The sequence below is a fragment of the Hyperolius riggenbachi genome, chromosome 12 (genome assembly GCF_040937935.1).
Source record: "Hyperolius riggenbachi isolate aHypRig1 chromosome 12, aHypRig1.pri, whole genome shotgun sequence".
Classification (NCBI taxonomy): domain Eukaryota; kingdom Metazoa; phylum Chordata; class Amphibia; order Anura; family Hyperoliidae; genus Hyperolius; species Hyperolius riggenbachi.
Genome location: NC_090657.1, coordinates 62,365,276 through 62,392,845, shown reverse-complemented (window position 1 = coordinate 62,392,845; position 27,570 = coordinate 62,365,276). Strand labels below are relative to the sequence as shown.

General features: G+C 47.5%; 1 long non-coding RNA gene across 4 annotated transcripts in view; it reads left to right on the top strand.

The window, feature by feature from the left end:
* The window catches only part of LOC137541624 (uncharacterized), a 121,378-nt gene that overhangs the window by 15,140 nt on the left and 78,668 nt on the right, over positions 1 to 27,570 (top strand). For all 4 annotated transcript variants that reach the window (XR_011025238.1, XR_011025235.1, XR_011025236.1 and 1 more), the window contains exon 2: positions 5,343 to 5,605. This is a non-coding gene — a long non-coding RNA (uncharacterized lncRNA). The remainder of the gene's footprint in view (positions 1 to 5,342; positions 5,606 to 27,570) is intronic.

Here is a 27,570-nt window from a genome sequence, read left to right as displayed (position 1 = left end):
CCAACTTCAAAATTAACATGACCAAATCTGAATATATCAATGTTGGACTAAATGCACCAGATCTAGACAAATTAAGAACCTCCTTCCCATTCACCTATAGAGAACAGTCTCTGCGGTACTTGGGCATAGACCTGCCATCTAACCTTCACGAAGTCTATATTAGAAACTTTATACCGTTACTAGACACAATTAGTAAAGACCTAGAGAGATGGAATAATAGAGGATATACATAGCTAGGACGCATCAGCATAATAAAAATGAATATTTTACCCAGGCTGCTCTTCCCAATGTCTATGGTCCCTGTCTCTCTCCCTAAACATTTCTTCATAAAAACAAAGTCCCTTTTCATTAGGTTTGTCTGGAAAGGGAAGAGACCCAGACTGTCATATAATCTTATGATAAGAACCAAGGAAAAAGGGGGACTGGGTCTGCCAGACTTGAAACTATACTACAAGGCCCTAGCCCTGAATAGAATCTTAGACTGGCAACATAATGGGAAACAGAAAGGGTGGGTAAATGTAGAGAAAACACTGGCAGGGAGAGATCTTGCTGGGGCGATCTGGGTTAACCCCACCACAAGAGGCCTATCAACCTAAACGCCGCCATGGATCAGACATACCCTAAGGATATGGGACAGACTAGAATCCAGGAATACATGGGCACCAGGTATCTCACCCCTGACTCCAGTGGAAGGGTTCCCACACTACCAGCCAGGTTTGGAAAGAGGGTCCTTTGGCACTTGGAAAGGGAATAAAACACTAACAATAGTTCACCTTATGTCGGGAAATAAACTTAAACCCATCACAATTCTCCGACAGGAATATGGTCCATTCACCATGGATCTATGGAGACTGAATCAACTTTCACACTGGTGCAATTCTCTTGTGGGAATAAGACCAATAGTGGATATGACCCCTTGGGAGAGACTTTTCACACAGGAGACGAAACCCCCTCATCTAACTTCTTTTCTATATAAAGCCCTCTTGGACAATAAAGGGAATACCAAAGCACGATTCTTAAGGGAATGGGAGAGAGACACGGACCATACCCTCACAGAAACGCAAACAATTAGAGTCCTATCCATGGCACATTCAGCCTCAATAAGCTCACACATCCAAGAAGGATGTTATAAACTCCTGGTCAGATGGTATAGGTCCCCCTCCTTTCTTGCCAAAATATACGAGGGACAGGACCCCAAGTGTTGGACAGGGTGTGGGGTGCCTGGCTCAATCTTACACCTTTTCTGGCAATGTCCACTGTTAAGATCCTTCTGGCAGGGAGTCAGGGAAGTAGTCAAGGAGGTAGTGGGATGGGAACTGGAGGACAATCCATGGCATCTACTATTCCATTTATATCCGACATCTATTAAAAGATATAAATCTACAGTAACTCCATTCCTATTAAATGCGGCAAAGAGCCTCATCCCCACATATTGGAGAACTACAAAAATTCCAACCATGAAGGATTGGTATATTAGAATCAATAAGATCCAAGAAGCAGAAGAATCTATTCTGATGGCCAGAAATAAATTCGAAAAATACAAAAAAGTTTGGATGCCATGGATCCTCTTCCAGACTACCGAGGGTTACCTGTCCATTATCAACACGGGACTGGACTAAGGGAAAATGTGTTCACTTCTGAATGAGAGTATTACTGTTTTCTCATGTTGATCAGTGGAGAATTTATTCCTGCGACACCTGTGACTGATTTTAATTTAATTAAGTTCTTTTATGCGTTTATTTGTTCTTATTCGTAGTTCTGTTCTTTATGCAATATGTGGGATGATACGAGAATTCAGAGGGGGATAGGGATCTTACAGACCCCCCATCTACTATCTCATATCTCATTTCCCTCATCTCTGTAAGTCCCACAATGCAGTAAATGCTTATGATGTTCAGACAATGTGCTAAGATGTTGTATAACACATTATGATTGGACACTGTTGTACAGAGATATATTGCTTTATTGAAAATAAAAATTACATTAAAAAAAAAAAAAAAATGTCATCAATACAGTGTTGTGATTTGTGATCGCAAAGCTGCATGTGGAACCACCCCCACAGGGGTCTATCATTGCAGCGCTTTGCCGAACAATGGCTATCGGCAAGTGCTCCAAAAATGCTGCCAGTGGGCCCCAGGCCTAAGGGTCTGAGTACACTTGCATGCTTCCCTTAACGCTGCGGGTGTTACCACGGTAATACACGTATTACTGTGTGTTGCCATAGCAACATGTGCATTAACCGGCACTACAGGGTTAAGGTGTGGTGGTCATCCGTTGTCCAGTAAGAGTTACGCATGTTATTCTGCTTAACATAGTTTAATGGGTACACCCTATAGTGTGAAAGCTGCTTAACCACCCTGGCGTTCTATTAAAGAGACTCCGTAACAAAAATTGCATCCTGTTTTTTATCATCCTACAAGTTCCAAAAGCTATTCTAATGTGTTCTGGCTTACTGCAGCACGTTCTACTATCACCATCTCTGTAATAAATCAACTTATCTCTCTCTTGTCAGACTTGTCAGCCTGTGTCTGGAAGGCTGCCAAGTTCTTCAGTGTTGTGGTTCTGTGATGCATCTCCCCCCTCCTGGCCCCTCTCTGCACACTGCCTATGTGTTATTTAGATTAGGGAAGCTTCTTTCTTCTCTCTTATCTTTTACAAGCTGGATAAATCCTCCTCTGAGCTGGCTGGGCTTTCACATACTGAGGAATTACATACAGGCACAGCGGTCTGCACTCTGCAGGAAGAAACAGCCTGACACTTCAGTGGAAGATAGCTGCATGGGCGAAAGAAACACAAATGATCTCTTGAGATTCAAAAAGGGTGTATACAGCCTGCTTGTGTATGGATGTATTTTCTACGTGTGGACATACTGTACATCAACCTACTTCCTGTTTTGGTGGCCATTTTGTTTGTTTACAAACTTTTTAAAACTGTTTTTAACCACTTTTAATGCAGCGAGGAGCGGCGAAATTGTGACAGAGGGTAATAGGAGATGTCCCCTAATGCACTGGTATGTTTACTTTTGTGCGATTTTAACAATACAGATTCTCTTTAAGATCGCCAGGGCGGCTGCATGAGGGTTTTTTGTAAATAAAAAAAAAACTATTTCATGCAGCCAACTAAAAGTTGGCTGCATGAAAGCCCACTAGATGGCGCTCCGGAGGCGTTCTTCTGATCGCCTCCGGCGGCCAAAATTAACACGGAAGGCCGCAATGAGCAGCCTTCCGTGTTTGGCTTCTCCTGTCGCCATGGCGACGAGCGGAGTGACGTCATGGACGTCAGCCGACGTCCTGACGTCCGCCGCCTCCGATCCAGCCCTTAGCGCTGGCCGGAACTATTTGTTCCGGCTGCGCAGGGCTCAGGCGGCTGGGGGGACCCTCTTTCGCCGCTGCTCGCGGCGGATCGCCGCAGAGCGGCGGCGATCGGGCAGCACACGCGGCTGGCAAAGTGCCGGCTGCGTGTGCTGCTCTTTATTTCATCAAAATCGGCCCAGCAGGGCCTAAGCGGCAGCCATCGGCGGTGATGGACGAGCTGAGCTCGTCCATACCGCTAAGATGGTTAAGGGCCCTCTGGCGATTTTTGGCGATGAACACTAAAAAAAAATCGCCATTCACACTTATTTTTATCGCGATTAGCGCTTCTATAGCACTAAACGCGATCTCCGGGAAATCGCCTGAAAATGGTGCATGATACAAATTTGCATTTGGCGATTTGCGTTAATCGCCGGTGATTAACGCAAATCGCCCAAGTGAGGACAGGTCCATAAGGTATTATGGCACTAGCGCTTTAAAAAGCGCTAGCGCTTGAGCATTTTGCCGAAATCGCCGGCAAAACGCTCAGATGTGAACGGGGCCTTACTGTTTATGTCTGTTCCAATCAGTCAGTAGGAAAAAAAATTCAGCTCTACTTTCTAAAAGAACATATTTGGTTTAAAGAGAACCCGAGGCGGTGTGGCAGGTGGCAGATGGGACATAGAGGCATGTTCCCTGCCTCATGACATGCCTCTGTGTCCCCCAACCGCCGCTCTCTGCCCCCCCCCCCCCACCACCACCATGCTATAGCCCCTCGAAATTATGATTGATGAAACAATGATTGTCGCTATTCCAGAGGGTAATGGGAGAAGAGGGATTCTCTGCTTAAAACAGGCACTGGGGGTGTACCTGCAGGCTTCCCAGAGCTGCCATTGGGCAACCTTCTCTTCCTGGCCATGCCCCCTGCCGCTCCCTCACCTCCCTGCAAGCTGAGAGAGAATCTCTTTCTCCTTACAACATTGTGAACCCAGAGGTCACGAAAGTGAAAGCAACTTGCTGCAGGCCACTGGAGTGGCAGAGATGGCAGCTACCTTATCGCCCAACGCCCAGATCAGGCCTAGTTTTTTTTTTTTTCAATTTTATAACCCCACCTCAGGCTCTCTTTAATGAAAATCATTAAGACAAAAGTCTATATTTGATTTCATTGCTCCTTAAAGGGTACCTCGCTGTCCTCCTCCGCCACCTGGATCCTCTGGTATGGGTCCTGGAAATTTCCCAAGTCGGCACTTGCTGCGCATGCGGGGCCCGGCCGCACATGCCCCACTGCCGGAAGTGCGGCGGGAGAGAGCACGCGACCAGCCTGTACCGACTTGATACATTTCCGGGATCCACAGCAGAGGATCCAGGCAGCAGAGGAGGATGGTGAGGTACCAATCAGCCTGAAGGGGCTGGAGGAAGCCCCAGATATGTATAAAACATTTTTTAGGGCTCATTTCAGGTTTACTTTAATCAGAAATTGATAGGAATGGCAATGCTTAGAACTCACGGAGAAGCATGTGATCAGTCTGATCAACTGATAGATTTGTAAGGCTCTGATTTGCTGGTCATGATCATGTGTTAAACCAGGAAGTCATCACAGCAAATCAGAACCTTACAAACCTATCAGCTGATCACATGCTTCTCCATGAGTTGTCCTAAGCTTTGCCATCCCTAAAAATAAAGAATGGCTTTTGCGTTTGAGGCACTGGAATTCCTAGCTGAACTTTTTAACATTCCTGTAGTTTTAGACGTGTGTGTTAAAGTATAACTTTGTTGCGTTATTCTTGATGTAATCCATACGCAAGTTTAATTTTATTACATATATTTACATATTAAAGTGAACCTAAAGCAAGGCAGAAAAAAAGTTAGATACTTCCGTGCTGCCTAATTATATTTTACGGGGTAAGGCTGCCTTTTTGTGGGGCTAAGACTGCCTAACTATGTTGATTAGGGCTTTGTGGGGCATATTTGTGCTTTAATATAATCTAAGAAGTGGTTTCTGTGAAAAATGCTATTTTAATATATATCATATGTATTTTTTATGGTATTTAGAGCCTTAAGTTTTCTTCAAGAAGAGGAGGCCACGTCTGCTGGATTCATCTACTTTTGGCTCCTCGCACAACCACGACCAGGACTGGTTCTACCTACAATGGGGCCCCAGTGCAAAACTAACCTGGGCGCACCCTTGACACCCTACTTTTCATCTGTGACCCTGTACATTTTCTTACTGCCGTCAGGTCATGAAGGAGAGTCGTCCCTGCCTGGATGGACACAGGAGTCCACAGATGAAGGAGTGAGCATGTCGGCCACAACAGGTGAGTCACAATGCTGCCAAAAACTCTGCAGGGACCCTGGGAAAAAAAATAAAGTATGGGATGGGGGTGGCAGTGCTCAGGGGCCCTGGGGCAATAGTTATGTTATTGCTTAAGTTATTTCTGTTGTGTACCACATTGAGTTTAGGGTTCTTTCATATGTGGGGTAAAGACTGCTGTATTTCTTATGTGGGTTAAAGGACACCTGAAGTGAGAAGAATATGGAGGCTGCCATGTGTATTTCCATTTAAACAATGCCAGTTGCCTAGCAGTCCTGCTGATCTTTTATGCATTAGTAGTGTCTGAATCACACACCAGAAACACTGAAACAGCATGCAGCGAATTCATTCAGAACACCTGATCTGCATCCTTGTTCAGGGTCTACGGGTAAAAGTATTAAAGGCAGAAGATGAGCATAACTGACAGGGAATTTGCATTGATTTAAAAGAAATAAACATGGCAGCCTCCATATACCTCTCACTTCAGGTGAAGAAATCGACAAAATGGACAGCGCGCTCAATGTGCTGAAGAAATAAATAGCCACGTCCAAATGGAATGGTCTCCTTGATCAGGTGGGCTGTTTGTCATAAATAGCCTTGAGAGCTTTGTACCAACAAGTGTGACCAGCTTAACAACTTCCATCTGGATTGCATCCCACATCTCCATACGTATTCCGGGACTACCACATGACTGGTCCCAGGCTGTAGGTTGGTACAACGCTCTGAAGGCTATTTGTGACAAATAGCCCACCTTATCAGGTGAGACCATTCCATTGGGCCACGGCCATGTATCAAGGCTAATGTTTGCTGCATTTCTTATGTGGGATAATGTTTGCTGCATTTCTTAATTGGGGTAATATTTGGTGCATTTCTTATGTGGGGTAATGTTTGCTGCATTTCTTATGTGAGGTAATGTTTGCTGCATCTGTGTTTTCTGTGTGAGTCCAGCACTGGTTCATGTACTTTAACATATAAGGCTCACAATTTGTTTTTATGTTTGTAGCTCATGCTGGTGAATGGAAGGATGTTGCAGTCAGTGATGCTGCATGGGCCTAATTTACTATGAATGGACAGGAGTCATCATTGCTGCATTAGTGAGGAAAGTGACAATGGTTTGGTGGCGGGGTTAGGGGGGAATGACCTTGATGTCTCAGTGAGGTACGTAAGTGTTAGGGAGGCCGCAATGTTATTGAAAGATAATTGAGGGGGAATGGCTGCAGTATGGAGGGGATTGGTAAGAATGATGCTACAGGATATATATTAGGGGCAGTGGAGGTGTTGTTGGACACAATAAAGTATTTCCCTTGAGTGTTGGTGGACCTGATCTGTCGCACAGTTCCGGCTGTTGCTGCAAGAATGTACATGGATTTTTTATAACCGCATGCATTATTTAGTATTATAATGTATATTTCCTCAGGTCCCAGCAACTGTGTATAAATATACAATGTATGACCAATTTTGATATAGTAAATGTATGATATAGTAGACTACTTTTCCTGCCCCCTTGGAGTTTACTATAAAGAGATTCTATTGTATTGCCAACATCTTCCGCAGCGCTTTATTGAATATATAGTCATGTCATGAACTGTCCCTCAGAGGGGCTCACAACCTATTCCCTACCACATGCAAAATGAAGCTACCGTTCTCTGCCCCCCCCCCCCACCACTGTGCTAAAGCCCCCCGAAATTAGCGACAATGATTGTTGCTATTCCGGACGGTAATAGGAGAGGGATTCCCTGCCCAAAACGCCCACTGGGGGCATTCCTTCAGGCTTTCCCCAGCTGCCATTGGGCAGCTCTCTCTCTCTCTCCCTGGCCGCGCCCCCACCTCCCTGCACTCCAGCATCGTGACCTCCATCGTGACCCCAGAGGTCACGAAAGTGAGAGTAAAGGAGAAGAGGCTACAGGAGCGGCAGAGATGCTGGCTACCTGATTACTCCCCCCCCCCCCCCCCCCCCCCCCAGGAAATATGAAAATTGTGTTTTTGACTTATAGTTTTGATGCGATGTATTTGATGTTCCATCCATACTTATAGTCCACTGTGGTGAACGAGTTGACTGTTGTATTGGGAAATGGGTCTGAAAACACTTTTTGCTGGATCACAGCTGAACACAAAACAGAGAGGATCCTACTGATTAATAGGATTTGTTCCTATTCCTCAGTCCACAAAAGATCTGTCGGATCTCTTGTGGTAACGGCAACACAAAAATCCAGCCTGCATAATTCTTCCAGACAGCGAATGCGTTTCCCACAGATGCCCGTGGGACCCCCTACGCTGCCAGCCGGGACCCGCTTTATGTTTGTGGCCTGGTACAAGCGTGGCTGTACTGTGCAGGTGGGTTTGTGCCCGTGCAGAATCTCAGAGAAACCAAGCTGTGCATGAGCGGCTCCGTGCTATTGCGCCGACGTGGGCAATACTTTGTGGCTGCTCTCATACTCGGAGAGGAGCACAGCCGCAAACAATATTTGGGTAGATCGCAAAGGACTTTTGGGTAGATCCCACCAGGGCTGTGGAGGCTGTAAAAAAATCATCTGACTCCGACTCCTCAGTTTATGATACCTCCGACTCCTCTAGGAATTTTACAGCTATATTAAGATGGCATCTGCTTTTAGGAACAAAAAGCTCCTGGCCAGGAAGCTGACACTTTACCCTGCTGGCCATGCTGACCTGTCATTGCCAATGTGAATGTGCCGGGCACAGTGCCCCATATCAGCCAGGTTCTGCCGTGTAGCTCCTAGAGATGGCCCGAACAGTTCGCTGGTGAACTTCCGTGGTTCGCGTTTGCGGAGAACTGCAAACTTTTCCGTAAGTTCAAATCGCCCCCATAGTGCATCATTAGGGTCAACTTTGACCCTCTACATCACAGTCAGCAGGCACATTGTAGCCAATCAGGCTACACTCCCTCCTCGAGCCACCTCCCCCCCCCCCCCTTATAAAAGGCAGGCAGCGTCAGGCATCGGACTCACTCATGTGCCTACAGTAATTAGAGAAGGGATAGCTGCTGCCGACTCTAATAGGGAAAGCTTAGTTAGGCTCTTGTAGGCATGTTAGCTTGCTCCTTGCCTATTCTTACTGCTAAAAAAGCACCCCTCAACAGATCTTTTGAGAGCTAATCTTGTTCTTGTGATCTATTTTTTTTTTTTTTGTGTGTGTGGCCCACTTGCATTATATACAGCCCTGTCAGTTAGTCAAAGCTGGCCTTTGGTGTAATTACTACTGTGCCACTGCCAGGCCCAGCACATTCAGTGACTACCTGTGTGTGTGACAGGCAGCTGCAGATTTGTAATCCCATCCCAATCACTGCACCTGATCACTGTTCAGTCCACCTACCTACCTACCTACCTACCTACGTGAGCGCACGCATTAATACCACCAGTCATTTCACCTGTTCACGGCGGTGTGTGTGCGTGCGTGTGTGTGTGTGACAGGTGCACATTTGTAATACCCATCACTGCATATACCTACCTGTTGTGTTCAGTGTACCCACCTACCTACGTGAGCACACGCAGTGTGCTATTTAATACCACCAGTCACTGTACCTGTTCATGGTACATGTGTGTGAGACAGGTGCACATTTGTAATACCCATCACTGTATATACCTACCTGTTGTGTTCAGTGCACTCACCTACCTACGTGAGCACACGCAGTGTGCTATTTAATACCACCAGTCACTGTACCTGTTCACAGTATGTGTGTGTGAGACAGGTGCATATTTGTAATACCCAACACTGAATATACCTACCTGTTGTGTTCAGTGCACCCACCTACCTATGTGAGCACACGCAGTGTGCTATTTAATACCACCAGTCACTGTACCTGTTCACGGTACGTGTGTGTGTGTGACAGCTGCACATTTAATACCCATCACTGCATATACCTACCTGTTGTGTTCAGTGCACCCACCTACCTACGTGAGTGCACACAGTGTGATATACCGCTCCAGGCATACCTGTTAACTGCACCTGTGTGACTGCATATTGTATTAGTCAAGTCAGTGCATACCTTTCACTTCATCCCCCCCTCCCGATATGGACAAAACGGAAAAAAAACAGGTAGAGGCAGAGGTAGAGGCAGACCCAGAGAAAGGCCACCCGGCAGGTCTGTGCGAGGTCGTGCTGATGTGATTTCGTGCGGCCCTGGCCCAAAGTACAGTGTTTAGAAGAAGACACGTCCCATCAACTCCCAAGATTGTCAGGACGTGGTTGACTATTTAACACAGAACACCTCATCATCCGCGGCCACCAGCGCTACTACAACCACATCCGCTGCATTTGACACTTCGCAGGAGTTATTTGGTGGGGAAATCACTGATGCACAGTTACACCACCTCATATGTCTGAGTTAGGCGACACTATGGATGTAACGTGTGAGGAGGAGGAGGATGAAGTACCTGCTGTTGGTGCAGTTTTGGAGGTGTCTGAGGCAAGCGAAGCTGGGCAGGATGATTATGATGATGACGATGATACGGATGCCACGTGGGTTCCCAATAGAGGAGATGAACAGGGGGTCATTTCAGAAGGGGAGTCAGAGACCTCGTCGTCAGAAACAGCTGGTGGCAGTGTCCGGAGCCATGTATCGCCACCTATGGACAGCCAGCCAACATGCCCTTCAACGTCAGCTGCTGATGCCACCATAGTGCCATCATCCCAGGGGGGCTCAGCGGTTTGGAAATTTTTTAATGTGTCTGCATCAGATCAGAGCAATGCCATCTGTTCTCTCTGCCTCCAAAAATTGAGTCGTGGAAAGGCCAACACCCACGTAGGGACAACTTCCTTACGAAGGCACATGCAGAAAAGGCACAAACTGCAATGGGAAGAGCACCTGAGCAAAAGCAGCACACAAAAGAAAATCCACCCTTCTTCTCCTCTTCCTCCTTCAGATGCAGCATCTTCAGCCGCTTTCTCCCTTGCACCCTCCTCCACTCCACCTCTGACCTTGAGCGGTTCCTGCTCCTCTGCTCACAGCAGCCAGGTGTCTGTGAAGTAAATCTTTAAGCGAAAGAAGCCAATTTCTGCCAGTCACCCCCTTGCCCAGCGTCTGACAGCTGGCTTGGCGGAACTGTTAGCTCGCCAGCTGTTACCATACCAGCTGGTGGACTCTGAGGCCTTCCGTAAATTTGTGGTCATTGGGACACCGCAGTATAAGATACCAGGCCGCAATTATTTCTCTCAAAAGGCGATACCCAAACTATACCGTGAAGTTGAGAGGCAAGTGGTGTCATCTCTGGCACACAGTGTTGGGTCAAGGGTCCACCTGACCACGGATGCCTGGTCTGCCAAGCACGGTCAGGGCAGGTACATTACTTACACAGCCCATTGGGTCAACTTGGTGACCGCTGACCAGCAGGGAGTACGTGGCTGTGCAGCGGACCAACTTGTGACACCTCCACGGCTTGCAGGCAGGTCTCCTGCCACCTCCTCTCCTCCTGCTACATCCTCTTCGCTGTCGTCATCCTCCTCCTCGGCTGAGTGGCAGTTCAACTCTACTGGTGCTGTGATCTCCTCTCCAGCTACATAGTCCCAGCTCCCCAGGGCCTATGCTGCATGCCAGGTACGACGGTGTCACGCCATCTTAGAGATGTCTTGCCTCAAAGCGGAGAGTCACACTTGAGCAGCTCTCCTGGCTGCTCTTAACAAACAGGTGGATCAGTGGCTGACCTTGCACCAGCTGGAGATTGGCAACGTGGTGTGTGACAACGGCAGCAATCTCATTTCCGCTTTGAATTTGGGAAAGCTGACACATGTACCCTGCATGGTACATGTGCTGAATCTAGTCATTCAAAGATTTGTGTCAAAGTACCCAGGCTTAGAGGACGTCCTGAAGCAGGCCAGGAAGGTGTGTGGGCATTTCAGGCGGTCTTACACGGCCATGGCACACTTTGCCGATATTCAGCGGAAAAACAAGTTGCCGGTGAGACGCCTGATTTGTGATAGCCCGACTCGCTGGAATTCGACCTTCCTTATGTTCTCAAGCCTGCTAGAACAGGAGAAAGCCGTCACCCAGTTCCTCTACAACTACAGTAGAAGGACACACTCTGGGGAGATGGGGATGTTCTGGCCCAACAACTGGACACTCATGCAAAATGCATGCAGGCTCATGCGGCTGTTTGAGGAGGTGACCAACCTGGTGAGTCGCAGTGAAGTTACCATCAGCGACTTGATCCCGTACGCTTACTTCCTGGAGCCTGCCGTGCGTAGAGTGGTGGATCAAGCTGTGGAGGAGCGTGAACAGGAACAGTTACAGGAGGAAGCGTTGTGGGAAAAATTCTCATCAGAACCAGATGTTTCCTCAACACCTGCGGCAGCACAGGGGGGGGGGGGGGAGGAGGAGGAGGAAGAGTCGTGTGGGGAAGAGGAGTCAGACTCGGATGATGAGGAAGGTGTTTCTTTGGAGGAGGAGGCGGCGGGAGAAGAACAACCGCAGCAGGCATCGCAGGGGGCTTGTGCTGCTCAACGTTCCCATGGTATTGCTCATGGCTGGGGGGAGGAGGAGGACTTACCTGACGTCACTGAGGAAGAGCAAGAAGAGATGGATAGTATGTCGCGATCCAACTTTGTGCAGATGGCGTCTTTCATGCTGGTCAGCCTGTTGAGGGACCCCCGTATAAAAAAACTCAAGGGGAATGACCTGTACTGGGTGGCCACGCTACTAGACCCTCGGTATAGGCACAAAGTGGCGGAGATGTTTCCAAATCACCAGAAGGCAGAAAGGATGCAGCACTTGCAGAACAAGCTGGCAACTATGCTTTACAATGCATTTAAGGGTGATGTCACAGCACAACGAAATAAAGGTATCACTGCCAGTAATCCTTCTCCCATGTCCACACAGGCAAGGACAGGACGCTCCAGCGATCTCATGGTGAACTTGGACATGCAGACATTCTTTAGCCCAACGACGCGCCTTAGCCCTTCTGGATCCACCCTCCACCAACGCCTGGACCGGCAGGTAGCCGACTACCTGGCCTTAAAGAGAACCCGAGGAGGGGTTCTCACAACGAAATCCACATACAGTGGCTGGGTCTGCCTATAGAGCCCAGCCTCTGTTGCTAATCAGATCCCACCGAAATCCCCCCTGCGCTCGGCAATACCCCATAAATGACAGCCGCGCTGCCGACACGCAGCGTGTCAGCAGCGGCTGTGTTTACCTTTAGAACGTCAGTCTCCGCTCCCCCCCCCCCCTCCTGCATCGCTCTGGGCCCGCCCGCGTCCCGTCTCTCCCCGCTGATTGGAGGGAAGGGACGCCGGCGGGGACGGAGCTCTGCAGGAGGCGGGGGGAGCGCCGTGACTGACGTTAGACAGGTAAACACAGCCGCACAGCGCGGCTGTAATTTATGGGGTCTGGCTGAGCACAGGGGGGATTTAGGGGGGATCTGATTAGCAACAGAGGCTGGGCTCTACAGGGATTGCAGAATTATTAGGCAAATGAGTATTTTGACAACATCATCCTCTTTATGCATGTTGTCTTACTCCAAGCTGTATAGGCTCGAAAGTCTACTACCAATTAAGCATATTAGGTGATGTGCATCTCTGTAATGAGAAGGGGTGTGGTCTAATGACATCAACACCCTATATCAGGTGTGAATAATTATTAGGCAACTTCCTTTCCTTTGGCAAAATGGGTCAAAAGAAGGACTTGACAGGCTCAGAAAAGTCAAAAATAGTGAGATATCTTGCAAAGGGATGCAGCACTCTTAAAATTGCAAAGCTTCTGAAGCGTGATCATCGAACAATCAAGCGCTTCATTCAAAAAAGTCAACAGGGTCGCAAGAAGCGTGTGGAAAAACCAAGGAGCAAAATAACTGCCCATGAACTGAGAAAAGTCAAGCGTGCAGATGCCACTTGCCACCAGTTTGGCCATAATTCAGAGCTGCAACATCACTGGAGTGCCCAAAAGCACAAGGTGTGCAAGACATGGCCAAGGTAAGAAAGGCTGAAAGACGACCACCACTGAACAAGACACACAAGCTGAAACGTCAAGACTGGGCCAAGAAATATCTCAAGACTGATTTTTCTAAGGTTTTATGGACTGATGAAATGAGAGTGAGTCTTGATGGGCCAGATGAATGGGCCCGTGGCTGGATTGGTAAAGGGCAGAGAGCTCCAGTCCGACTCAGACGCCAGCAAGGTGGAGGTGGAGTACTGGTTTGGGCTGGTATCATCAAAGATGAGCTTGTGGGGCCTTTTCGGGTTGAGGATGGAGTCAAGCTCAACTCTCAGTCCTACTGCCAGTTTCTGGAAGACACCTTCTTCAAGCAGTGGTACAGGAAGAAGTCTGCATCCTTCAAGAAAAACATGATTTTCATGCAGGACAATGCTCCATCACACGCGTCCAAGTACTCCACAGCGTGGCTGGCAAGAAAGGGTATAAAAGAAGAAAAACTAATGACATGGCCTCCTTGTTCACCTGATCTGAACCCCATTGAGAACCTGTGGTCCATCATAAAATGTGAGATTTACAAGGAGGGAAAACAGTACACCTCTCTGAACAGTGTCTGGGAGGCTGTGGTTGCTGCTGCACGCAATGTTGATGGTGAACAGATCAAAACACTGACAGAATCCATGGATGGATGGCTTTTGAGTGTCCTTGCAAAGAAAGGTGGCTATATTGGTCACTGATTTGTATTTGTTTTGTTTTTGAATGTCAGAAATGTATATTTGTGAATGTTGAGATGTTATATTGATTTCACTGGTAAAAATAAATAATTAAAATGGGTATATATTTGTTTTTTGTTAAGTTGCCTAATAATTATGCACAGTAATAGTCACCTGCACACACAGATATCCCCCTAAAATAGCTAAAACTAAAATCAAACTAAAAACTACTTTCAAAAATATTCATCTTTGATATTAATTAGTTTTTGGGTTCATTGAGAACATGGTTGTTCAATAATAAAATTATTCCTCAAAAATACCACTTGCCTAATAATTCTGCACTCCCTGTATAGGCAGAGCCAGCCTCTGTATGTGGATTTCGTTGTGAGAACCCCGCCTCTCTTTAAGTGTGGATGTAGACTCTGTGAGCAGCGATGAACCCTTGGACTACTGGGCGCACAGGCTTGACCTGTGGCCAGAGCTGTCACAATTTGCCATCCAACTTCTGTCTTGCCCTGCCTCAAGCGTCCTGTCAGAAAGGACCTTCAGCGCAGCTGGAGGCATTGTCACTGAGAAGAGAGGTCGCCTAAGTCACAAAAGTGTTCAGTACCTCACCTTTATCAAAATTAATGAGGCATGGATCCCGGAATGCTACTGCCCGCCCGAAGACTAAGTAAGTCCCCACACACAGCATTTCTGCCTGCACGCCATGTGACTGCCTGTCCCAAGACTAAGTCGCTCCCCAAACTGCACCTCTGCCCGCAGGCTGCTTGAGTTCTCCGCCACCACCAACAGGGTCCAGTACTCCAGATGGATCACTGAATTTTTAAGGCCGCTGCTAGCAGCGGCTGCTATACTAATTTTTCTGGTGTGTGTACATGCCTGCCTAATTTTTCTGGCTGCACTAACAAAACAAAAGGCCAGTACATGTGCAAATTCCCCTTCGTCATAACTACCTTGCCGCGGTGAAGGGGCTTGCATATCACAATGAAGCAATGACTGACAGCACACCCAAGATAATAAGGTCGTTGCTTCATTGTGGACAGACCAAATTTGATCAGCTGGACAGTCACTGTTGTTTTATCAGTGAGCTACCAGAGCTCAGCGACCATATGGACTTGAAAACCGACACGGCCTGCACTCTCGCCATGGTGCGCACCAGTCCAGCACGGCCGTCACTACACAAACAGCTGTGTGTGGTGCGTTACACAGTGAGTTTGGCTTGTCCGTGTGAAGCAGTACTCAGCCATGCTCTGCAATTGTTCTGTGTGCCATCTCTGCTGTGGACATCCTGATTTCACACTTCAGCTAGTGTGCAGAACAGGAAGAGCTGTGACAAAGGAAACACAGGTGGGTAGTTGCAATGATGGGCCAGTTATTACAAAATGGTAGACAAGCACTTGAGGAGGGCCTGTTGACTAAACCCGTTAACTTTGTTGTCCAATTTACGTTGATTGTTTTTTTTTTTTTTTTCATTTGTCCATGAATAAACTCAAGAAATCCTCCATAGAATCTCATATGATTTATCTCTCTCCTTCCATTCTCTGTCAATGTATTTACTCTATCTAAGCTACTGAACGAGATTGGCCTTGATGCTGGCTTTTGGAGTTTCCCCTGTATCCATGGAACTGACCAATCTCTGTCTATGCTGGGTAGCTATGGATTCATGTGTGTAGAGTGGAGGCTTGTTTTATTTTTACTACTTCTTAAATTACCCATAGTTGTAATTTGGCGCTTTTGCTTTATGGAATAACTAGTAAAAATGCCCGCCCATTAAAAAAAGGGCACTAGGCTACAGGTGCTTCCACCCCTCCTCCCCCCCAGCAACACGAGTCGTCCATCGCTGTCTGCATTATATGCACACGGAGATGTTGCTTGCTTGGCAGTTGGAAAAAGCTGTTATTTCACACAATGCAATGAGGTTCACAGACAGAAAACTGTCTGGACACACACACACACGCACACACACAGGGACAGGACGCAGAGACACGGGTTGTATTATATAGGATGTTTCATCACAATATGATGAGTCACAAAGTCACATGCCATTATAGCCAGTAAATCATATTTACCAGTAAATCATATGTAACCGACTCCAACCGGACACAAGAGGCGCTATTTGTGACCTTGAGACTATACTGTGTACTCCTATCTGTTTATTGCCTGAGGAAGTGGGAACATACCTGTGAAACGCGTTTCACTGTTTGTTTTGGAGTATATTAATAAACTTGTTGTCATAAAACTGACGGTCTCTTGTCTGCTTCGGGAAGGCGAATCCACCACCACCTCCTGAGGGATTTTAAGCCTTTTAGAACCTTTTATCCTGCTGGCGCCTCTGTTCACTCTTACATTATCAATATCCACCCCTGGTGGAGGGGTTGATCCCCATTTTTCCTGATCTACAGAGAGCGACTTTTAATCCTGAGTGAGGACAGGTCTAATCTCCTCACCTGCCTATACAGTGATTGCCTAGGCGGTAACCCACGTTTGTGAGTATATACATTATATATACATTATATACTTTTCATTTCCAACCCCTTGTTTTGCATACTACACTATGTTGGGCTCTCGGTATTTCTTTTGTCTTTATCCCAACCGGACACAAGGCAACATTGGAGCAGACACTGCACTGTCCACTCTGAACAGGACTGTTGTTATTCAGCTTGATGTGAACCGAGCTTACAGCTTTGCTGAGATAATGCGATGGCACAATAATTCTGAAACAGTGGAGGAATCCAGCACATCTAAAGGGAATGGCGTCTCTGCATATATAGCAGCTTCCAGTAATCCCTCCCACCTCAGTAACAACTCTAAAAAAGTTAGATGTTCAGCACAGTAGGGGAGAAGCTTCTTGATGATCCAAAGGCTTCCCTGAACCTCCAGACCACTCAGCTGCCGGCTGGGACCCTCTTCATCTTTGCATTCGTGCTTCCTTCCACATAGGAACGTGGCTGCATTTTGCAGGCGCCAGTGTGTGCTGTGCAGTAGCACGGAGCTGCTTGTGCACAGAGAAAAAAGTTAAGATGATGAAGACCGGCACCATCTGTATATATGTGTATAGCTCTTATTGCAACAGCATAAGCAACGTTTTGGAGGTAACCCTCCTTTCCTTTCAGAGAAAAAAGCTATATGCAAGCAGCTCCGTGCTACTGCGCAGGTCGTACTTTGTGCCTCTGCAATGCAAGAAATATTCAAATTTAAAGTGTACCAGAGATTAATGATTCCCAATTCAATATACAGGGTGGGACATTTATATGGATACACCTTAATAAAATGGGAATGGTTAATGATATTAACTTCCTGTTTGTGGCACATTAGCATATATGAGGGGGGAAACTTTTCAAGATGGGAGGTGACCCTGGCAGCCATTTTGAAGTTGGCCATGTTGAATCCAACGTTTGTTTTTTCAATAGGAAGAGGGTCATGTGACACATCAAACCTATTGGGAATTTCACAAGAAAAGCAATGGTGTGCTTGGTTTTAACGTAACTTTATTCTTTCATGAGTTATTTACAAGTTTCTGACCATTTATAAAATGTGTTCATGTTCAATGTGCTGCCCATCGTGTAGGATTGTCAATGCAACCCTCTTCTCCCACTCTTCACACACTGATAGCAACACCGCAGGAGAAATGCTAGCACAGGCTTCCAGTATCCATAGTTTCAGGTGCTGCACATCTCGTACCCTCTTCCTATTGAAAAAACAATGGTGTGGTGTATGGGGTACAAAGATAGTGGGGCTTTTTTTGAACTTTCTGCTTTTTTCCCCCACATGTTCGCATACAGTACATGCCACCGCAAACGCAGAAATGCGGAAAAGTTTACGGAAAAACATTTGCATTAAACACAAATGAAAAAGCTGGCAAAGATCGGGGAATCGCAGGGGAAAACAGCCCTGCAAGTGAGTTCCCTGCACGTGCTGAAGCAGGTGCGTTTGCACTGTAGAATCGTGCACATTTTGCCGTCTGCGGCAAAACACCCACTAACGCGTCTAGGTTGTTCCCTGCCTAAAGGGAACCTTAACTAAACTAATAAAAAGAAGTGTTTCACTTACCTGAGGCTTCTACCAGCCCCCTGCTGCCGCTCTGTACCTGCGATGTCCTGGAACAATCTTCTTGTCCCTGCAGAGGCTTAGTTTAGATTCTGGCGACAGAGCTACTCGCCAGCGACTGCGCCTGTACGGCCCTGGCCGCGCGCGTCCTTGATCATGCTCCTGCTTCCGGGAGTGTCTTGCGCATGTGCAGTAGGAGAAAATATTGCACTGCGCATGCGCAGAACACTCCTGGGGGATGGTCCCATTCTAGTTTTCAGAATGTTAACCTTAATGACATGTAGCAAATGTTCTGTCACTCCAGGACCTTTGAGAAGAAAGAATTACATTGTTACATTTGGCAAAAAAAGGACCTTTAGTGCAGTCTGCCTTGTGCCCAAAAACCTAACTAATTATGTATATAGGTTAGGATTTTAACCATGACAAGCGAGAGAAGAGAACTTGGGGTGTTTGAGAGATGAGGCCTATGTCATTTATTTATTTTTTGTGCCAATATTATAACACGTGCAACATTATAACACGTGCAATGTGCAACGGACCACTGTGGAAGATAATTGGCAGCAGAGGTCACAGGATTCTGGCCTTTTCTTGTTTTTCTTCCCTTTTCCCTACCAATTCACCTTGCTTTCCCCCCTGAAGGTGTGCAGTGTGGTCCACTGTAGCCTGGGATGTTGGTGCGGGTCATGGGGAGTTTGGGACCTGGAGTTTTTTTCCACCTTGCCACTGCCTGGATCCATTGTCTGTGAAGATACAGGCCTTGTGGAGTCCACCGCTGCTACCCAGGAGATCAGGGCTCCAGTGAGGTTGGAAGACTCTGCGCCGATTGGGACACCTTTGGCCTCGCTGGACGCCGGCTCCATCCATCCATCAACTGCTGCTCCACCACAGCAGGGACACCTTTGGATCAGACCCTCCATTATTTCAGCTGCTAATCTGGAAGTAAGGGCCGAAGTTGATTGTCGGGCAGAAGTTGATTGGTTGGGTGTGCGGTGGTACAGCGGATGATTTTGGAACGAGCGACGAAAGGACAAAACCCCCGCTGCTGCAATGTATAAACGTGTACCCCCTCCCTGTGTGTGCATTTATACATTACATGTCCTGTAGCAGCCTTTCGCATAGTGTCCGTCCATCTCTCCGAGTTCTAACAGCCGCATACACACTGGCAGCGCATAGCATCTGACGTCAGACGCTATGCGCCGCTAGTGTGTATGCAGCTGATAGACTCCGGAAAGATGGCTGGACACCATGTGGAAGGCTGCTACAGGACATGTATTGTAAAAATGCACACACTCTCTGAAAACATGGCAAGATGACTCAAAGCCACTAAATAATTATTGTAGCATTTATTATGGAGTGAACAGGAGTCTTAAGGCCTGTACACACATGCAACTATTCCCCCCAACTACTATATAAGCTTGGTCTTTGGGCAGACGACTCACACCTGCGCAGTAGAGGCTTCCCCCTTCCGAGGTAAGTATCCCTCAGGGGACGTTTTTACCGTTACATTGTCTCTTTAAAACCATTAAAAAAAAATCACACATTTCTTTAAACTTTGATTTCAAATCAGTCCTTTGAGGGCCGAGGGTCGAGGTCCTCACACATTTTTTTACACAGCTCAAATGAATTGATGAGTCTGAATCAGGAAAGGTGTGGTCCATCAGATAGAACCCATTCCTCTCTTTCTCAGTCCATCCTAAACTCTGGCATGGGTCTGGCCCTCCAGGCCTGGAGTTCGATACCTGTGCATTAAAGCTTTTCATTTCTGTTCACTTTATCCACTTTATTTTTTTACATTATTTGTGAACAATGTCCTTTAAGTTGTTCTGTACAAGCCTTTAGCCATACTGGTGTCACAAGGTTAGTGGGTGACCCTCTGGGGATGTGAGGAGACACCCTTGAGGTCTTCATATTTGGCCAAATGGCTGTCAGTGCGCTGCGCCCATGGAGGAGTCGGCTTTCCGGGCTTTTTTTGCCTCGATTAGGCATGCTCTTTGTGGCAAGAGCCGATTATATTAATTGAATTAGATGGTCAGTCAGTCGCCTGATGTATAGCCACCTTAAGATTTAAGCCAGTGCCGATTTCAGCTACACTCAAAGCATATGCTTATGTCAACTGATTGTCTTTCTGTCATAGAAGAAATAGTTTGTGTATAAATTTCTTTTAAAGGAACCCTGAGGCTCCTATAACACTGGGATGTTTTTATTGCGTTGTGTTACCCCTTTTTTTTTACCGCCGAGTAACGCTAAACCAATGATGCTGTGCCATGAAATGCGTCATGTAAGTCAATGGCGCCGCAGATAATTGTAAATGTTTCGCGGTGCGTCTTTGTGGTAGCAAGTTTTGTCCATGCACTTGCTTGCCATGCTTATTTCCACCACAGGAAGTGATGGCTAGCCGGCCTCAATTAAGATTTCCACCAGGAATTACATGAAGGCTCATTACCGCGCATTAACGCAGGTAACTACAAAGCCTCTTTTTAGTGTTGTGGTGCAATGCGTTTGTCCGATCGCTCTGCAACTAGAACACTGGGTGCTGGTGTGAAACCGGCCTGAACTTACATGTGACATGATGATGCAATCGTGTATGTATAGCCCCTATCTGTGAGAAAACGCGGAAGAGCCGCCACAAGTGTTCAGAGTGAGGCGGCTGATTCCGCGTTTAGCATGGCATCCGGAGTGTTTAGGCACGCGTCCACTAGTGGGGCGGAATGCGGAGAAACCGCCGCATGCCCAGCAGCGGAATCCGCGTCCGACGCGGCAGTCGGTACGCATAGGCCTATTACTGACACAGTGGCTGAGCGCGGGGAAACCGCCACATGCTTGGTTGGCCCCGCGCTCGAACAGGCTGACGCATTGCAAAGCGTGTCTGGTGTGGCTGGGACTGATAGTCCACACAGGTTCAGAAGGACGCGCGCGCGCGCGCGCGCTGAAAGGCAGAGCTTATATGACACTCAGAGGAGAGTCAGCTGACCAGGCCGGTCAGCTGACAAATCCATCTGTTCTCATTGGTCCAGCACTTAGGGGAGGCGCTGGGAAGCGCTGGTGTATATATACTGGGTGCTGGTCATTCCTCTGGTGTCTGGCGTTGCGATCACTACGTGGTAGCACTCAGACCTTGTCAGTATCTGTGTTTATTAGACCAGTTTCCAAAGTGTTGATGGCCAAGGATCTCACACCTTAGTCTAGGAAGTCTGTTATTATCTGTATTATACTCTAGATCAGTTTCCAAGGTGTTGACGGCCAAGGATCTCACACCTTAGCTTAGGCATTGTTGATTATTTGTTATGACCTTCTGCTTTCCTGACCATTCTTCTGATCTCTGATTTTGTACCTTTGTCATTCTGATACTCTGTTGCCAAAATTCGGCTAGTCCCTGAATTCTGCATCTGCCTCCTGTCTCTGTACTTTATCTGTCGGTGTGTTAACGACCTGGCTCGTCCGACCTCGAGAACTATCTCTCCTGTCAGGAGATAGTTCACAGATCTGTCAGTGACACTTCTCCATTGGTGTCACTCACGTTCTGTCCTTCCCATTCTCTGTCTGACTCCTCCACTTGGAGAGTCCAGACTACGGAAGGAACCAGTTGCCAAGCAGTATTCCTATCTGCTCTTGCACCTGTCTTCCAGGTGCGGTTCTCAAAGTATTACTGTTGCACCAAAACACTCTTATCTCTCAGGTGTCCAGAGGTTAGAGATATATCTGATTATCGGTGATACTGCAGATCATCAATAATCCGGTATATATCTGCATTTTCTGTGATACTGCAGATCACCGGTAATCAGATCCTCTCTGTGTTACACCGATCGTTACAGAACGCCAGACCAAAAAACAAATGGACGCACACACTGACCGTCTGGGCACACTTGCCACTTCGGTGGATAACATCAACCAAGTCCTGGGTAGTCACAAGACGATGATTGACGCCTTGTCCGGTTCTTTACAGACCCTCCAGACGGCTATGAATGAGGTGCGATCCCCTCCTAGCACAGACATACGTATGCCTGTACCTGAGAAATTTTCTGGTCACAGATCTGACTTTCGAAATTTCAGAAGTAGAGTGTTATCATACTTTGAGTTGAAACCTAGATCTTCAGGAACTATGGCCCAAAGGGTCACATTTATTAAGACCTTGTTATCAGGCGATTCCCAAACTTGGGCATACAGTCTACCCGCCGGTGATTTAGCTTTAACCTCGGTAGATGAATTTTTTAAAGCCATGGCGATAATTTACGACGATCCAGATATTGCCTTGACTTCTGAGCGGAAGCTCAAGATGTTACGTCAAGGCAAGAGTCCGGTCGAGGATTATGCTGCAGAATTTAGGAGGTGGTCAGTTTCAGCCAGGTGGGACACCTATGCCCTTTTAGATTGTTTTTTTTATCAGGGTTATCAGATAAGGTCTCAGATCTTATGTTAAGTCTGCCCGAACCTAGAACCATCGATGAGGCCATTTCATCGTCCATTAGGATTGATCGCAGATTATGCTATCAAAAACAGACCCGGGGTAGAAACAACAGTAAAATGGTGTCCTACGCTGCCCCTCCTGTGACTCCATCTCTTCCCGCCTCACCTCCACCCGAGCCAATGCAGATTGGCCGGTCCAGATTGTCTCAAGTGGAGCGGAGACGCAGGATTTCTGAACAGTTGTGTCTTTATTGTGCAGAGGGGGGGTCATAGAGTGCGGAATTGCCCTAAAAAGTCGGGAAATGCTACTGCCTAGGAGTAGTTGGGGGTAATACCCTAGGCGTACGACTCTCACCCCTAGAAGATAAACGGCTACTTCTTCCTTCTACGATTACATGGGAGAATAAATCTGAAGTCTCTGAGGCCTTCGTAGATTCCGGCTCAGCGGCTAATTTCATGGATTACGAATTTGCTAAGAGATTGGGTATCCCGCTTACCCCGGTAAAACCACCCATCCAGGTTACGGCAGTGGATGACTCCCCCCTGCAACGTAACCATCCTCTGTCTCAGACACCAGAGGTGGAAGTCACTATAGGGGTACTGCATAGGGAAAAATTACAGTTTTTTGTATTACACATGTCTATCTCGACAGTCATCCTTGGCATGCCATGGTTACACCTTCACTCCCCTCAGTTTAATTGGGCCACGGGTCAGCTAACAAACTGGTCAGCCCATTGTTTTAATCATTTTTTGGTGAAGGTGACCTTGGGTCAGACCGGGATTCGGGTGGAGGGAATACCAGAACAATATTCTGAGTTTTCGGATGTATTTTGTCCCAAAGCTGCTGATAAGTTACCTCCACATCGCCCTTTTGATTGTCCTATTGATCTCCGATCGGGTTGTATGCCCCCTAGAGGCCATCTATACAATTTGTCTGGGCCGGAAAAAGTGGCCATGCAGGAATACATCCGTGAAAACTTAGCGAAAGGGTTCATTCGCCCTTCCCGGTCACCTGCCGGAGCAGGTTTCTTTTTTGTTAAGAAAAAAGACTGAGGCCTTCGGCCATGCATTGATTACCGGGGTCTGAATAAGATTACAGTAAAACACCCTTTAACACACCCGCTAACATAGTGCCCCAGTATAGCTAGTATAGTCCCAGTATGGGTAGGTGGGTGGATTGGTTTTAGGTAGTGCCCCTCCCCGCTCCCCCCGAAGCCGCCGCTGCTATTACCTTAGGCGGCACCGCCGCATCCTCTATCCCCGTCCTGCTCCGGTAACTAATTCACAGCAGCGCGCCCCTCGGCGGCTGCTGCTGTGATGACGGAGGAAACCATAGAGAGCGGCTTCCTGTAACGGCGATGTGTATCGCCGTTACTATGGGAACCGCTCTCTATGGTTTCCTCCGTCATCACACAGCAGCCGCCGAGGGGCGTGCTGCTGTGAATTAGTTACCGGAGCAGGACGGGGATAGAGGAAGCTGCGCCGCCTAAGGTAATAGCAGTGGCAGCCGCGGGTGGAGCGGGGAGGGGCACTACCTACTCACCCACCTACCCACACTGGCACATGACTCGCAAGCAAGCCGACCCCCCAACTTTTGGGCCACTTTTGGGGGGTGAAAAATTTGGCTTGCTTGCGAGTATACCCGGTAGTTGGCGGTGCAATGCGCATGCACAGAATTGGGCAAATACGACACAGAAGCCGGGAATCCCAGTGACGTACTTCCTATCCAGCAGGGAGTGCTTTACTGGGCAAGGGGTCGCAAAGGACGTTCTGGGGGCTTGCGAGAGGCGGGCTGTGGGGTGGGGCTATGCATATGACTCTGTTGGCGCACTCTGCCATATAGTCATATGAATAGATTTTTTTTGCCGGTGCAGTGTCGGGGCGGAGCATTGCACCACAATGCTCTGTCCAGGTATTAAACCGGCCTAACTCTGCTTTTCACCGCAGCCACTCTGCACAGGACACCTCCGTTCCGTACAGCAGCCAGTGTATGTCACATGACATGCATCGGGAGCTGAGTGGATGAATGTTGTAAAGAGCTGTGGCAGCGATCAACTGAGGGGACCAACCCTGTGCTGGAGCCAGGTAAAGCTCCACTGCTCAACTATTCCAAAAAGTGTGGGGGTGGGGGTAGTGGAAAGCACTGCCCCTCATCCCCGTGGTGTCAGGAGTCACGGGGTCTTTGTTACGCCTCTGACTGTGTGTCGAGCACTGGGGTGTAACTACAGGTTATATAGGGCAGTGATATCTAACCTTGGCACTCCAGTTGTGGTGGAACTACAAGCCCCTTGATGCATTGCAATACTCTGACAGCTCTAAGCATAATTCGGGGAGGCAGAGGCATGATGGGATTTGTAGTTTTGTCACAGCTGGAGTGCCAAGGTTAGCCATCACTGTTATAGGGCCACCAGCAAAATGTTAATGAGTCCCTAACTGTCACACCACTTTCCCTCTCGCACCCATTCCTGGGTGTCTATCATTCTGGGGCAGCCACCATGATCCCTCCTCACACCAATGTGGCCTTCATGACCCCCCCCCCACGCCATAACAAGTGTGACCCCAACAACACCTACTCTTGCATAGCGCCACCTTATAAATCCCCCCGCAGCCAGCCCGCGGGTCATCTACATCTCCTGAGCCTTTACACAGAGCACATTTTCATGTCCAGCTTTGGTTCTCTTTTAATTGAAGAATTACCATTCCAGTCACTCTCAGACCTCAAGATTTTGTTTAAGCCGCGACTTCACAGCTCCCCAATTTACGATGATTTACTCCTACTTAATTAAATTTGAAAGCGTTATCTTTTTTTTTTTCTTCTTTCACCAGCAGAAGTACAAATCCCAATTTATAGGTTGGTTAGTTTTTATGTCTCTAACGGGAAAATAATTTGACGCTTAATTTTCCTCCCCTTCTCTCTCTCTTTCCTCGGCGTGATAAACTCCCCATCCAGCAAGGGGCTTGATCAGCTGCGAATAGGAACTCGGCCTTACCTGGTGGCTGCTTTTTATAAAACGTTGCTGAAATATTTTGTGCAGAGCCGCAAATTCTGTGATCAGCGGGGTGCACTGAACCGCGAGCGCCCTGCTCTCAAAGGAAAAAGCGGACTTATGCAAAATCCAAAGCTTCCCTATTAAGAGCACCTGGAAAATAGATAAGACGAAATGTTGGGGCATCTTTTTTTTTTTTCTTGTCTTAATTCATAAGCCGATAAATCACATTTTGGTTCTAAGTAATTACCCAAACTTCTGTCTTTTCTTAATATTGAGTTATCACATGCACTTGTGAAAAATTAAACTGTAACGCGTCAAGTAGGACAGAGTGTTTTTCAGGGTGGCTTGTCATGGTTCCAGCAGCCGATTGTCGTTTTCAGGTAGTTGTTGTTCAAAAACTGCTACACAGACCTCTATTAATCCGTCTGACACCAATGACATGTCCATATTAACGTTCCCCTGCTAAATTGTGCTTTGAAATCTTAGCACAGTGTATTTTAGATTTCAGTGGCGTAACAATAAATCTTGGGTCCCCCAGCAAAACTTTGATGGCCCCCCCAGAGTTCACACCCTTTCCCTTGCCTACCTTTGGTGAACCTTAGTCTGGTGGCCCATTGTTTAAGGGTCATAACACAAGTGTGGCCATCATGATCTTCACACCAATAAAGTGTAGCCACAAAAACACCTGAGCTGAAGGATGGACCCCCTTATCAGAGGGAGTGAAGTAGTAGTTGGGGGCATCCTTACAGCTCTCGGCCCCCCTGCTACTTCCCTGTAGTTAGACCCCTGGGGCTAACCCTACACTGCTTCCTCCCACCATCCCTCTGTGCTGTTTTATTGTGCACTTCCTAGATGGTCGTTCAATGCTGTTTTCCATCCTTGCAGTAACCGTGTACCCCACCGCTTGCCAGAATGCGAGGCGGGGGATTGTGGCTGTAGTAACCAAATACACCATCCAATAACCAGTGAAGGGAGGTGTTGATTGCAGTGCGTGCTACGTGCCCCCTCGTACGTGACTGCAAGAGTTCAGGGGTCTGCTAGTATGCCTCCTTCGGAAGTTGAGATCCTGACTCACAGTCTTTGCTGGAACTTTGCGGGGATTGTGTGAATATAAGGGGAGATAAAAAGCAAATTATGAACATAGGCTTTAAAGGGAGCCCAAGGTGGACTCATAGAGTGGCTGAGAGGATCAGGTAGCTGCAACAACTGCCACTCCCCGCTGTTCCTGGGTCACGACGCTGGAATGAGAGACTGTTTCCCTCATTTCCAGCGTGCAGGGAGGCGGAAGAGCAGCAGGGGGGCATGGCCAGGGAGAGAGAGCTGCCCAATGGCAGCTCTGGAAACCCTGCAGGAACTCCCCTGGTGGGTGTTTTGAACAGGGAATCCCTCTCACCTGTGTTTACCTCCGAGATATCAACAAATATTGTCGCTAATCTCGAGGGGCTATAGCGCGGCGGTGGGGGGGGGGGGCAGAGAGCGGTAGTGTGGGGACACAGAGCCATGTCAGTAGGCAGAGAACATGCCTCTGTTTCCCATCTGCCCCTCATGGAACCACCTCGGGTTCTCTTCATAGGGAACCTGAAGTGAACTCAAGGGGGAACCTAGAGTCAAAATGCAAGCTTCAAACAGATGGCCTCTGGGGCTTCAGTTGAAACGCTATGAAAATTGGCTTCTGAGAGCAGGAAAGAGATAAAAAGGGTCAATAGTTCGTAGATTTTTAGCTCTGGCATACTTCAATGAATGTGTCATTGAACAGAAACAATAAAATAATACAAACTTAAAAAGTAGATTTAAATATAAAATAAAACTGTGGAATATCTTAAAAAGTCATTTTTAGGAGGAGGAGGATAGATACAACTGTTTATTTCATTAGTTTATTTTCATCTCGGGTGCCCTTTAAGATTTAACATTCATTGAAGAGTCTCAAACTAAG